General features: G+C 43.1%; 1 protein-coding gene and 1 non-coding gene across 3 annotated transcripts in view; both read left to right on the plus strand.

Moving 5' to 3' along the window:
- Nucleotides 1-167: 167 nt before the first annotated feature.
- TRNAE-CUC (transfer RNA glutamic acid (anticodon CUC)) lies at nt 168-239 on the plus strand. The gene has a single exon. It is a non-coding gene; the product is annotated as a tRNA-Glu (tRNA).
- Nucleotides 240-371: 132 nt separating this feature from the next.
- The window catches only part of DNAJC5 (DnaJ heat shock protein family (Hsp40) member C5), a 34,573-nt gene continuing 22,827 nt past the window's right edge, over nt 372-12,117 (plus strand). For both annotated transcript variants that reach the window (XM_054845345.1, XM_054845346.1), the window contains exon 1: nt 372-573. The gene's annotated coding sequence lies outside the window, so the exon portion shown is untranslated. The remainder of the gene's footprint in view (nt 574-12,117) is intronic.

Consider the following 12,117-nt stretch of genomic DNA (forward strand, 5'->3'; position numbering starts at 1 on the left):
GCCTCGGATGCCACTTGGAAAAGCAGCAAACTCCCAAGTTTACTGCCGAAAGGTGATGTGCTGGTCCTTGTCACCTGCCCCGCTGCAGCCCCCTGCTCAGCCCCAGCCCCACGCTCAGCCCCGGCGGCAGCGCACGAACGGCGGCGGGCGGAGACGATTGTCGGGGCTCCCTGGTGGTCTAGTGGTTAGGATTCGGCGCTCTCACCGCCGCGGCCCGGGTTCGATTCCCGGTCAGGGAAGTTTCATTTTTGCCGCGCTCTCCCCGCTTTTCGGCCTCCCCGACCCCACCCCCCCCACGTCACGCACCCACGCACACCGTGCTGCAGGCTCGTGCCCGCGCCCCGTGGGGGTGGGAGCGCTGCGTGCCGGCGGTGCGCAAGCGCAGTGCGCTGGCCCCTCCCCCGCCCGCCGTCGGCGTCGCCGGGTCCCGCTCGGTGTCTGGCGGCGGCGGCGGTAGCGGTGAGGTGGTGCCGCCGCGACCGGGGGCCGCTCGACCCCGGGAGGAGCCGTCCGCACCGTGGGGGCCGCCCCCTGCCCGGGGCTGCCCGGCCCCCGTCCGCCCGCGGGGCGCAGGTGAGCGCGGCGGGGGAGACGGGCCTCGGTGGGCCCGGCCCGCGGGTGGAGGCCAAGATGGAGCTGGTGCTGCCGGCGGGGGCCGGGGGGGGGCCGCGAGGGGAACGGGGGTGTGGGGGGGGGCGGGAGGGGGCCGGGCAGGCAGGGGCGAGGGGGCGGTTTGGGGCGGCGGGGGGGAGAGGGGACCGGTGAGGCGGGGTGCCCCGGGGGAGGGCGGGATGTCCCTGCCTGCAGCTGCCCGCGCCTGGGGGGCATGGGTGGGGGCGGCCCTGCCCGGCAGGGCGCAGTGTCCCCCCCCTCCCCGGGAACCTCCTGCGCGGGGTGGGGGGGTGGAAATCCGTGCTCCCCTCTTTCCCCCCACAGGCGCCTTCCTGCGGGGCGGTGCAGGGGCCTGGCTCCTCTGCCTCGGAGCTGTAAGGCTTGAGGGAAAAACCCCAAACAAAGGGCCTGGAAAGGTGAATTCTAAATGAAAGTCATTTGTGTTGTGGGTGAGCCGTGATTCACGACGGCTGTTTTTTTTGCTGGAGGGATCTGGGGTGATTTTTGCATCCCCTTTCCTTACCCTATTCTGCTTCATTTAAAAAAAAAATAATTTGTAACTGCTCAGATTATTATGTGCTTAATGAATGACGTATTAGCAACGGGAAGTAAATCCAGCTTTTATAATGAGAAACTTGCGAAGGCAGCATAATTCCATTTATTTGTGCAGCATCTTCTGGTTCTTGAATTAAGAATTCCGGTCAGGTAGTTCTGGTGGTACAGAATGCAACTGGATGAAACAGAGGCAGCGAATTCCCTGATAACACCGTGCTCTCGCTTTTATGCTTTATCAGTATCTTGCTGTTATACCATAGTGACACAACACCATTAACTTTATTACCGGAGTATATTACACTGACGGAGCCGTTTCTCCCTTGGAGAGGAAGGTGAAAGCCATCTGTATGACACAGAAAGGAAAGCCAAACGGGTTTATCTTTTTTTTTAGGTTTGTTTTTATTGGGGTATTAATTTTCATGTGCTGTGAGACGTTGCTGTAGAGCTGTGCATGCTTAATATTCTCTCTCCTGTGGTAAAGCTTAAAAAAAATGGCATAAATTTGGTACATCATCTTACACCAGTATGAAAGAATACAATTCCTCTAGCTGATGTCTGCGTAATGTTCTCATGCTAGTTTATCTTAAGGAAACAGAAATGTTGTACGTATGTTCAAATACTGTATTAGTTTGCTGCTATTGAAGCAAAAACTTGTAGGCCGCGTTCACCCAGTGGCTGACCAGGGGTGTTTCACCCATTTCATTGGGTAAATTAAGCTATCAAAAGTATGCATATCTGAAAGGATTTCCTTTTGAAACGCATCAGGATTGTACTTATTTAAATTCTTGAATGGTAGCAGCCACCTTTAAGTGGAATTTATTCTTTTGACCACAATATCAGGAGAGACGTTTTCAAGTTCTAAGGTATCTGGTGGTTTCAGGCTGCTTAGGGTCAGCGTTTGCATTTTTGTTTGCTTTTGATAGAAAATGAGAGAGTCCTAATCTGATTAAGAGGTCCTGAGAAATAAATGCCAAATTCATTTGCATTAATGAATTAGCTCTAATAATTCAAGTACACTGTGATCTGGGAGGGAGAAAAGAAGGGAAACAAAAGCAAAAGTCAAAGCAAAAGAAGGGAAACAAAAGCAAAAGTCAAAGAGAAATTGACTTTTAATATATCAAGTGTAGGATGAAAAGAAGTTTATTTTTATTGAGCAGCTTCCTGTGGTTTTCTCATGGTGCCCTAAGGATTTTGGATAAACTTGTCATGATGCTGGCCGTGCAGAAGCTGCTTTGTGGATAACCCCGAGTTTGGAGATGAGATTTTCAGTCAAACAGCTTTTTATAAGCATAAATAAATGCTTATTTCCCTCCCTCCTTCATTTCATCTTAGTGATTGTCCACGGCATTTAAATGAAAGGGGAGATGCTGCAACGTGGTCATTTTCCTCCTAAATTTTTGTTGTATTGTATTGATAAATTGCAGGCTGTAGGTTCAAAGTGCTGGTGAAACCAAAGAAGAGATTTCCCAACTTCGCAGGGTAGCTGCGTGCTATATTTAACCATCTTTTATCAGTGAGTGTCTGAAAAAACTAATGTCTTTGTACTACGTTCTGTCTCGTAGCCTAGACCTTACATCCATGTTGATTATTCCCGTGAAGTATAAACGCTCTCGCAGTTTTTCCTAAATGCCAGGCAGTCGTCCTCCCCCGGTCGGTTGGTGGTTCGTGTGCCTTGTTTTACAGCCAGTTTGCAGTAAGTTGATGTGGTTTGTAGCTGAGGTGACACCGTCACCGACCTGACTTCAGTTGTGAAGTTACCCAGGATGGTTGGAACCCACCAGAGACTTGTTTCGCAGCGGATGATCAGATTAGGGGTCGAAATACAGCTGTGATGTGGTCAAGCTTTTCTTACCATGCTGTATGAAGGCATCCACTGAGTCGGCGGTGTTCCTTGGATCTTCGTTCTTTGGAACAAATTGAGTGGTACCAGAATATGACTTTGGAACCTAACAATATAAATGTTGATTTTTGAGACTTTTGGCCTGATTTGCAGGTTATGCTGTTAGGGAGGTGGTAGTTGTCAGCAATGGTGGTGTTAATCATCACATTTCTTTTCCTTGTGAGCTTCAAGAAGGATTTTTGTCTGTGTTTAAGCATTTTGATAATGAATACTAATGGAAGCCCAACTGGATTACTTAAGAAACCATGTTTTAGGCTAAATGTAAAAAGTTGCTGATATGACTCTTTTTTTTGATTTTACGATTTCAGTTGTCAGAACATCCTCTTTGGGGAAGTGGGCCCAATAAGAATGGGAGGTGGTTCTGCAAATCCTCTCTGTCCGTTACATGACTTGACTTACGCTAACAGCAGCGTAGCTGGCCTGTGGTAATTACCATATTTCTGTCTTTTGATTGGTTTGCCAGTGTTCTCTCTTTTTTGAGTATTGTCAATGTTAATAACCAGATCAAAATATTTTTTGGGTATGTTTGGGAGGGGTTTGGAGAACTTTTCTGCAAAGCTTGTCCATAGGACTGAGCATTCCAGTATCCCCCCCCAGAGCATGCAAAATGGCATCTGCCAGCATTTTCACTGCTCTCCCCTCAAACACACAAGCATAGGGATTAATTTAAGGTAATTTTAGTAGCTGACTGATTTCCTTCACAGTTTGATCTCGAGCCGTGCAAGTCCTCTTTGTTTGGCTTTGCCGTTTGCAGTTGTAGCTCAGGGCTCTGCCGCAGCTCCGCTCACAGCCTCTCTTCTCCAGACTTACCTGCCTGGGTGCAGAATGAAGCAGCGCTAGATGGGAATTGCCGCTGCCTAGGAAGATGTGGTTCATCTGTCGCTCGCCACTCGTCTGAGGAAAAGAGGTTTTCGTGGAGTGGGTGTGTGCAGTTTGGCGAGTCGCTTGGTTTCCGTGAGGTGACCCCCAGCTTGTAAGCAGATGGCACGGAGGGCTGGAGTGGGCCAGTCCACGGTCTCAGGAAATATTTGCGTGACCACCTGTGCTGTAAGACAGATGGGTCATGGCAAAAAACAGAGGGATGAGGAACATGGCTAACGCTGAGGACCAAAGTGTTGCACTATTTTTTTTAACATGAAAAAGTTGTTTTCCTGGTGCTCCAATAATTGAAGTAATTCGAATTAAGCAATATTTGTTTAGAAGTGTCCATGTACATATTTTTTGTATATTTAACTCTCTAGCTACCTATCCTGGCCATCAAAGCTTTTCCACACATTCAGGATGATGTGGTGACTGTCTGGATATTTGCAAAAGTAAAGACTTGGAGGATAAAAAGGAAGTTGAGGAGTGGTCTTGTATGCTGTCAGCAACTTGCCAACGCTTAGAATCTCTCAAGAGCTGTTTGGGAATTCTTACCATTGTTTTAATGTATTTTTTTTTTATCCTTATAGTTTTGTTGCTATGCCAACTACTATCTGTTGATACTGGTTGATTAACCAGTGCCCGCTTTTAATCTTGAAAGACGGGAGTTTGAATGGTGTTATCTCTTAAGATTTACTTAGAAGTTCAGTTAAAGTATTTTCTTAATCCATAAAAACATATGAAGCACAATTTTCTTAGAAAGTACATGTTTTAGCTTCTAGGCACTTTGTTTCCTATTTCAGGCAGTGTAAACTGATATAAAAGAACCACATTTCAGAACAAAAGTTCCTCCAGCGTGTAAATACGTTTAATGAAGTGATAGTAACTACCAAAAAAGGTAACCATTTTTTGGGGTGTGTGCGTAGAATAGCTAAACAATAGTAATTATTGGTGTTAGATGGTGGGGGTTTTAGTGCATTGATGATGTCTAGGTTTTTCTTGGGAGAACGTGAATAAGATTGCTTTAGCATATGTTCAAATTTCTTATGGTCTGGCACCTCCTCCTAATTGCACTTGTATCTGCATTGCACTAAAATGTGCTTTTTTAAAGTCATTCTTCAGCAATGCTGAAATGCTTTCAGTGCCAGCATGTCGTAGGGCCAACTGTAAAATTTCAGTACGTTTTTCCTCCAGGTGCAAGTTTTTCATCCTCTTGCGCGTGCATTGGTAGAAGAAAATTGAAGGCGTGTGGTGCACAGTGGTACGGTAGTTCCCGTGCAAACAGAATGAGTCTTCTAGGCCCAAGTAAATTTAAACTAGCAGCTGCTATCTTGTCTTTCATAATCTGCTCAAGTATTTTGTAACGAGAGCACAGAGTCTTTCAATGAAAGTTTGTTGGGTTTATTTTTCTTTTTAATATACTTGAGTACCGTGATCTAAACTTTGTTGGGTAAATGGCTGAGCAAACAAAAAGAACCCAGTGGCATTTAGGTACCTCTTATCAAAGCACTGCTAATGAACCTTTTTTTTTTTTTCCATGACATGATCTAAATGTGCTTTCACTAACTGGTATTTTTGTGATGGTCTGATGACTTCTGACAGATGAATCGTGCGAGAAAATAGTTCTTTAGATCTGATTGCAATGACGGGCAGTGTCTAACACCAGGGGAGAAGTTGATGGAAGAGCACAAACCGGCGATCCAGCCAGCGCCCCGTGCTTCCCCCTGCCTGCCTTCTGGGCTTCCTTTTCCCGCCGAGAATACACATTTATATATCTGTCAAGAACTGTTTTTAACTGCTTGCTCTAGAACACTGACTTACATCATCCTACTTTTGCTTTTGTCACACGGGACTTTACAATCCTGACTTGGTTTCCTCTGTGTCTTACTAAAGTTGCGTAAGGTGGCAGTGGTAGGGGTTCTGGAACGTTTGTGGCTTTCACAGGACAATCTGCAGAAAAAGTGAATATGTAGCACCTGTATGTTGATAATATTTTGCAGTGTCGATAGGAAGAGTCCAGAGTTTACTGATGCCATTACAGGAGCCAATTACGCAGTTATAAAAAGTAGAAACTTGCACTGGTTTTCTGTTTGCTTTTCCCCTTTAAATTTAAACTTTTGGCTGTATTTCAAATGAGAAATATTCTTTTCCTTTCCATCTGTCATTACATATTTTTATGTCTTAACAGGATTTTCTGTTACTGTGATGGTAATATCTTAGCAATTTTATATATGCTCAGAAATAGTTTGTAATTTTGTGTCACAGTTCCAGTGCATGGTGTGTATTGTGGGCTTTTGCCTAGGCTGGGTCAGTCACTAAAGAATTTTCCTTATGAATCTGCTTCTTCTGGCAGGAGGATTTGGGCACGCTTACTGTAAAAAAATAAATAGGATTAAAGCTTCTTGTAGAGAGGAGGGGGACTGGGGAGCCTCACTCCAGTCGTTTCTGTGGGTAGTTACTAGTGACAATGTGTGCAGTAATCTAGAAGATGCCAGGTTCAGGAAATTCCTTCTACCCAGACCAGGTTGTTCCAACTAAGATATTTATAATTTCAGATTGCATCTATTGTTACTTGACGGTATGCAAGTAAGGGATTTATTTTTTTTTATATATGTTAAGAAATGTCTTAATTTTTCTTCTCTGTAGTCATGATGTCAGCGTGAAATTTGGCACTCCTGCTTCTGATATTTAGAAGTACGGGAAGGGGGATCAGCGGACAAAATGGAACATGTTAAGACCTTGTTCAGATGCTGGAGCGTGGCGTGTGTATTTGGGAGACACGTGACGCTGTGATAACAGCGGGTAGAAAGGCAATATAGTTAATGAGTGTTCATGCGCTTTTATGAAGGGCATTACAAGATCCTTGTGAAATCATCTGGTACCTGCACAGGGAATTGAAGCAGTGCTGTGCTTTTTTTTTTTTTTTTAAATTCTGCTCTAGTTCAGGTCCATCAGGGACTGGAGTTATCCTGATACAGTTGCAGATCAGGCTGATAACCGCTTTGATCTGAGACAGTTGGACTGATCCGATGCGCCTCAACTGACTTGATCTACGTGATGTTTCGGGCGGGGAACCCAGCTGCGTACTGGGAGCTCTGGAGAGGATGGGATGGTTCGGAGCAGTTGGTGGGACCTGGGTGGGAGCAGATGTCTGCTTCTTTTCCTTCTTGCCTGCACAGTTTAGCTTTTGCTGCTCCTAGATCCTCCGCTCTTCCCAGCACTCCATTGGCATCTCTTCACCCGCTGCTCCTTGAGGAGGAGGGAAGGGGTCACGAAATTGTTTGATCCCTTCATTGAAGTCTGAGGTGAGCTATTTCTCAGAAGCTATAACCAGACATATTTCCTGTTCTAAATTGAGTTAAAAATCCAGATTCAGTTATTTTTCAGAGCAGTGAATTGATTTAAGTTCCAGGTTCATTCTGAGTTGCTGTTCTTTTCCATCTGATAACTAACAAGCTCTGTCGCACAGGAGTGCCTGCTTCTCTGCACGGGTACGATTCTGATGTGTCTCAAGGAGTTATTCTGGTCTGAGTGGTGAAAGAAAAATAGGCGATAAGCCAGGTCTTTTCTTTAGAAAGTTTCTTTTATCATCGTTGGGGTTTGGTTTGACAAATCACTTGTCAGTCATTGTTTTGAACACCCTAATGTTAATGTTGGGAAATAACGTTCTTGCTTTAAGTAGACCACTTTTATCACATAGCAAAATAAATGTGTATTGAACATAAATATTTTGCCTGGACAGTAACTAGTGAAAATACTTATCTTCCTTAATAACTGTATCCCCCTTACTTTCTTTTCCTACAAAGCTCCCTATTTCCTCACTCACTCACTTCATTCTTGTTGCACTTGTAAAAATCGCTTTGCCATAACGTTTGCTATTCACAGCTAACTTAGGAAAACCAGGCAGAGTTACTCAGAAGGTGTTTGGAAGGTGTGTAGTTACAATTTTCCAAGCATACATCAGTATTTCAATGAGCGGTTTGGACAACAGGGACAACAATCAACATGACTTTATATCTTTAACTGGTCCCGAAATGTAATATATGTTGGATGAAATACCCTGGATGATGAAAAATCATCGTCTTCTGTAGTTGTGCTACAATGTGCAGTTCCTTACCCCGGTTTCCTGCATCTTAAACCCATGTTTCTTCCAGTGACTTGTTCTGTTGACGTCTTCCATGTAACACCCATTTAGTCCCCCTTGCATGTTAAAAATTATCTTTCTATAATGACTTTCATTCTTCCTTCCTTGCTGTTTTGAGGCTGTTTAAATGTGTAGATCTATAAATTTTATTTAAAAATAACCCTAAATGAGGAAAGGTGCTATTTTGCAACTAATTCTGTTCCTCTTGAGTACATCTTCCTGCAGATCTTCAGTTTGAGGAATATGTGTAAGAATAACACTGGTTTAATGTTCCATTGACTGCCTCACGTTGTGTATACAGGCAGACCGAAGAGACGTGTATCATGCTCTGGTGTTAGTTAAGATCAGAGGGAGAAAAAAAAAAAAACATCACCATCACAAAAACTGTAGGGTTTTCTGGCTTTGTCCTCAGTTATTACTTTAGGTGGAAAAAAAGACTACATGTGATAATTCTATACTTGACACTAAAACTAAAAGGCACGTGCATTGGGAATGGCAGTGACTAAATTATGCATTGGTATAATAGTGGCCTTTTCGTTCCGAGTCCTCTGTAGTGTGATTCCGGTCTGAAACCTTAGTTTATAAAATCTATATGCGTTTAGATGTTCTATTTCTTATCCCGAATATAATGTTAGAAAAGTCGGGTATAATTAAAGTCTAGAACATGTTTTTTCCTTAAGTGCCTGGTTTGCAAACTAAGTCTATGGTCTGAAATTCAAGCTGGGTCTTTTCTTGTTAATCACTACTGAGTTAGTGGGAAAATCACTAGGACAAATACCATTCTCAGTTGCCTTATTATTTCTAAATTATGGGGTGAGGTTTTTTTTAAGCAGCCATGAAATACTGTCGCCAGACTGAATGGCAGAACTGAGGCCATGCTTCATCACACAGTTTGCAGATTAAATGTATGCAGAGTGAGAGAACAGTGGAAATAAACATCAGAATGGTTTCTGGAGGAGTAGTATAAAATAAATCTTTTTGTTGGTGAAATCACACTGTATGGTTAGAAAATACCAAAGAGTTTATCTCCCATAAGAAAATGTCAGTTTAAATTAAAAACCCTTTTAATCCAACCCTACGATTTCTTTGGATATTTCTGGCCAAGTGAGCTGGGTGGAGACAGTGTACAAGGTCTTTGGTCCTGACCACCTCGCGATCCAGACCGACTCAAATGTATGAGCTGTAAACTGCTTAATATATTCTTGGCATATTATAAGAGTTATAGTTACATTAGTGGTGCATTCACAGTGACTTTCTTCAGTGCTGTGAAAACTTTTGGATCACTAGGAAATAAATGTGTCATCTATCCCAAGGTGCTTTCTGCTTTGCCTTACTGTGTGTTTGCCTCTGGACCCGGGCTCCTTTTTAGTTGACCTAAGAAGAAACAAAAATATTTGCAACGAAGGCATGTCCCTCCAACATCACCCAGCCCTCAAAAGAAAAGGAATTATGTTGTATTTTCCTGCCAAAATAACAAGTAAAAGTTTGAGTGATATAAGCTGTGCTGGTCAGTTCAGATTTCATTGTAAAAATCTTAAATCTTAACTTCTTTTACGCTTCTAAATGTTCACGTGCTGGGGAGTTGAATGGGGCAGGTACAAAACTCATGTCTTTGTGCTTTTTAAACTGGTTTCTGTAACATCTGACGCTGTCCAGTGAGGAGGAATCTGTGGTATTAGGATGACTGAAGAATGTCTTGCATGTCCAAAATATATATATATATTCTTTTGTTTGTATCAATTAGCTTAGTAAATCTGTATTTATGACTTGCCATTTCACTTGCAGTTTTTTCAGGACTGTTCTACTGTTCCGTGTTTGTGTGGGGATACTTCTGGTTTGCAGAAGTGCAGGGTATGCTTTGAGGTCTTGTGATTGCTGGGCGAGTGTCGTCCTTAATTCAGGTGAGACTGGCTGTGGAAAAAGCAATTCATGGTTTCTCTGTCACTTATCAAGCTGAGGTCTGGGCAGATGTTTACCACCTTCTGCTTGGGTTTGTGTTCACCCCCTCACAGCGTTCAGAGGGTTTTTATCCTACAGCCTGTGCCCCACTTGTGATCAGGGGACCGCTTATTCCTGGTGATGTTTTGTTGTTTCTTTGGTTTTGTTTTCATTTGGGTTTTTTTGGGGTGGTTGGTTTTTTTTGAGGCTTAACTGGATAGTGCAGTTCGGTGGCAGGCAGTGCTCGTGTCAGTATGGCAGCTTGCTCCCAGCGCTTCAGTTCATGCTAGGGTAGAAAAGAGCATGCAATTTAAAAAATGTTAATGGTGTGATTATAATTTTAATCTGTAGTTTCTTGAAAGCATTGATTTTGAGGGTGGTTTTGAAAGTTGTTGAAAATGTTATTTTCAACCTTAAGCATCTTTTATGACACTGACTGCTCTGCCCTGGCACGTTTTTCTCAGCTGCGGGACTGCAGGAGCGACTTCCTATTGTGTTTGTGATGTTTGACTAACAGGGAATGGTGACAGTCGGTGCCTTTACACCAAGGAGCTGTCACCCGGAGTTGCTGTAGCTCTGCTGACCTGGATTCCTGAGCCGTCGTCATGGCTTGGAGTGCCTTAACCTGCAGCTATACCGGCAAACCGCTCCATTGCCAGCTCTGCATCGGAACGTTATGTCAGCGTGTACCTCTTGAATAGAACAGGTTGTTATTAAAACTCACATTTATTGGCGTATCGATGTCCTTACTAGGCACAACCACTAGCACAGCGGTTGATCGCCGGTGCAGATCTTCTCGTCTTTGGCCGCTCTGCTGGCTTTTTTGACTGAAGCTTGTGGTGTTGGATGCAGCCTTGCAATTAGGAAAGGAAAATGAGTGGTGGTTTTGTTAAAATAAAATTTAAACAAAACACTTCTTATTAGTATTCAGTCTTACCTGTAAAGACGACGCATCTGTTGTGCTGCTTTTGTCTTTGTTTCTTTGTGATCTAATAAAGAAGTCTTTGAATGTACGTTAGAAGTCCATGTTTTTCGTTTTTTAGAGGAGGAAGTTAAAATGTTCTTTTCTCTGGCAGTTTCTGCGAGGAAGTGAAATAATACAACAGTGAAGTCTCCTCCCCACTCTCCACAAAAACTGGGGAAATGCAGTTGAGCAATTAGGAGAAGAAAGGATTTTTACATAGGCTTAATTTTTAAACTTTGCAAAAGAAAAAAATCTTTGGAACTAAAGTCTTCACAACTTATTTAGGCAACACGTATCTGCTCAGTTAATTATGCATCATCTTAGGCCGGGAGGACCTGATGAGATACATGAGGTAAATCGGGGGGGAAAAGTTTCTTTTCTACCTGTATTATTAAATAAATAAGCTTAATTTTTAGAGTAAAATCTTTTAGATTACTAAACCCTAATTACCCTGTGAAATAGAAAGACAGGCTCTGACGTTACAGAGGAAATTACATTGGTTTCCTGGTGGTCGTGTAAAGGCATTTTAGCTTTTCCTGAGCTAGGTGGCTTGGTGGGTGGTTGTTTCTGGAAACTTTGCTTTATAAATTCTATTCAGTTCTGCTTGTTTTGGTTTTTTGTTCATAACTTTTTAAGAGGAAGATTTGTGTGCTTGGTGGGGGAAGAGATAACTATTAAAGAACTGATGGCAGAGATTAATAACCTGAAAACAGGGGCAACATTTCTCAAAAGGGAAACACCAGACCTGCTCATTTTAGGTCAGGTTGAAGATACATGAATTACCTTCTGCTGTTGGTACAACCTGGTCTTTGTTTTCACTTTTTTACCCATTAAAATGAACTATTCATTTCAAAGTCATTAACAAAGACTGTTCATGATTGAAACTGCCAAGAGTGTTTATTTGTCAACAAAGCAATTTCAATAATAAATTAGTTGTGAAATAATTTTGGTCTACGTTTTGCAATCTGTAATACCATACTTGTACATTATTTAACCGGTGAAGGGAGGGAAAACCCTTATTTACCTTTTCACCTGCCTCCACAAATGATAGCAAAAGAAGATGAGAACTTTCTTCTTTTTTTTTCCCCCCATCTCTTGGTACTGTGGAGGAGTACAGAGGGTAATCTTCCCCTCCCCTTCCAG

The sequence above is a fragment of the Grus americana genome, chromosome 17 (genome assembly GCF_028858705.1).
Source record: "Grus americana isolate bGruAme1 chromosome 17, bGruAme1.mat, whole genome shotgun sequence".
NCBI classification, from domain to species: domain Eukaryota; kingdom Metazoa; phylum Chordata; class Aves; order Gruiformes; family Gruidae; genus Grus; species Grus americana.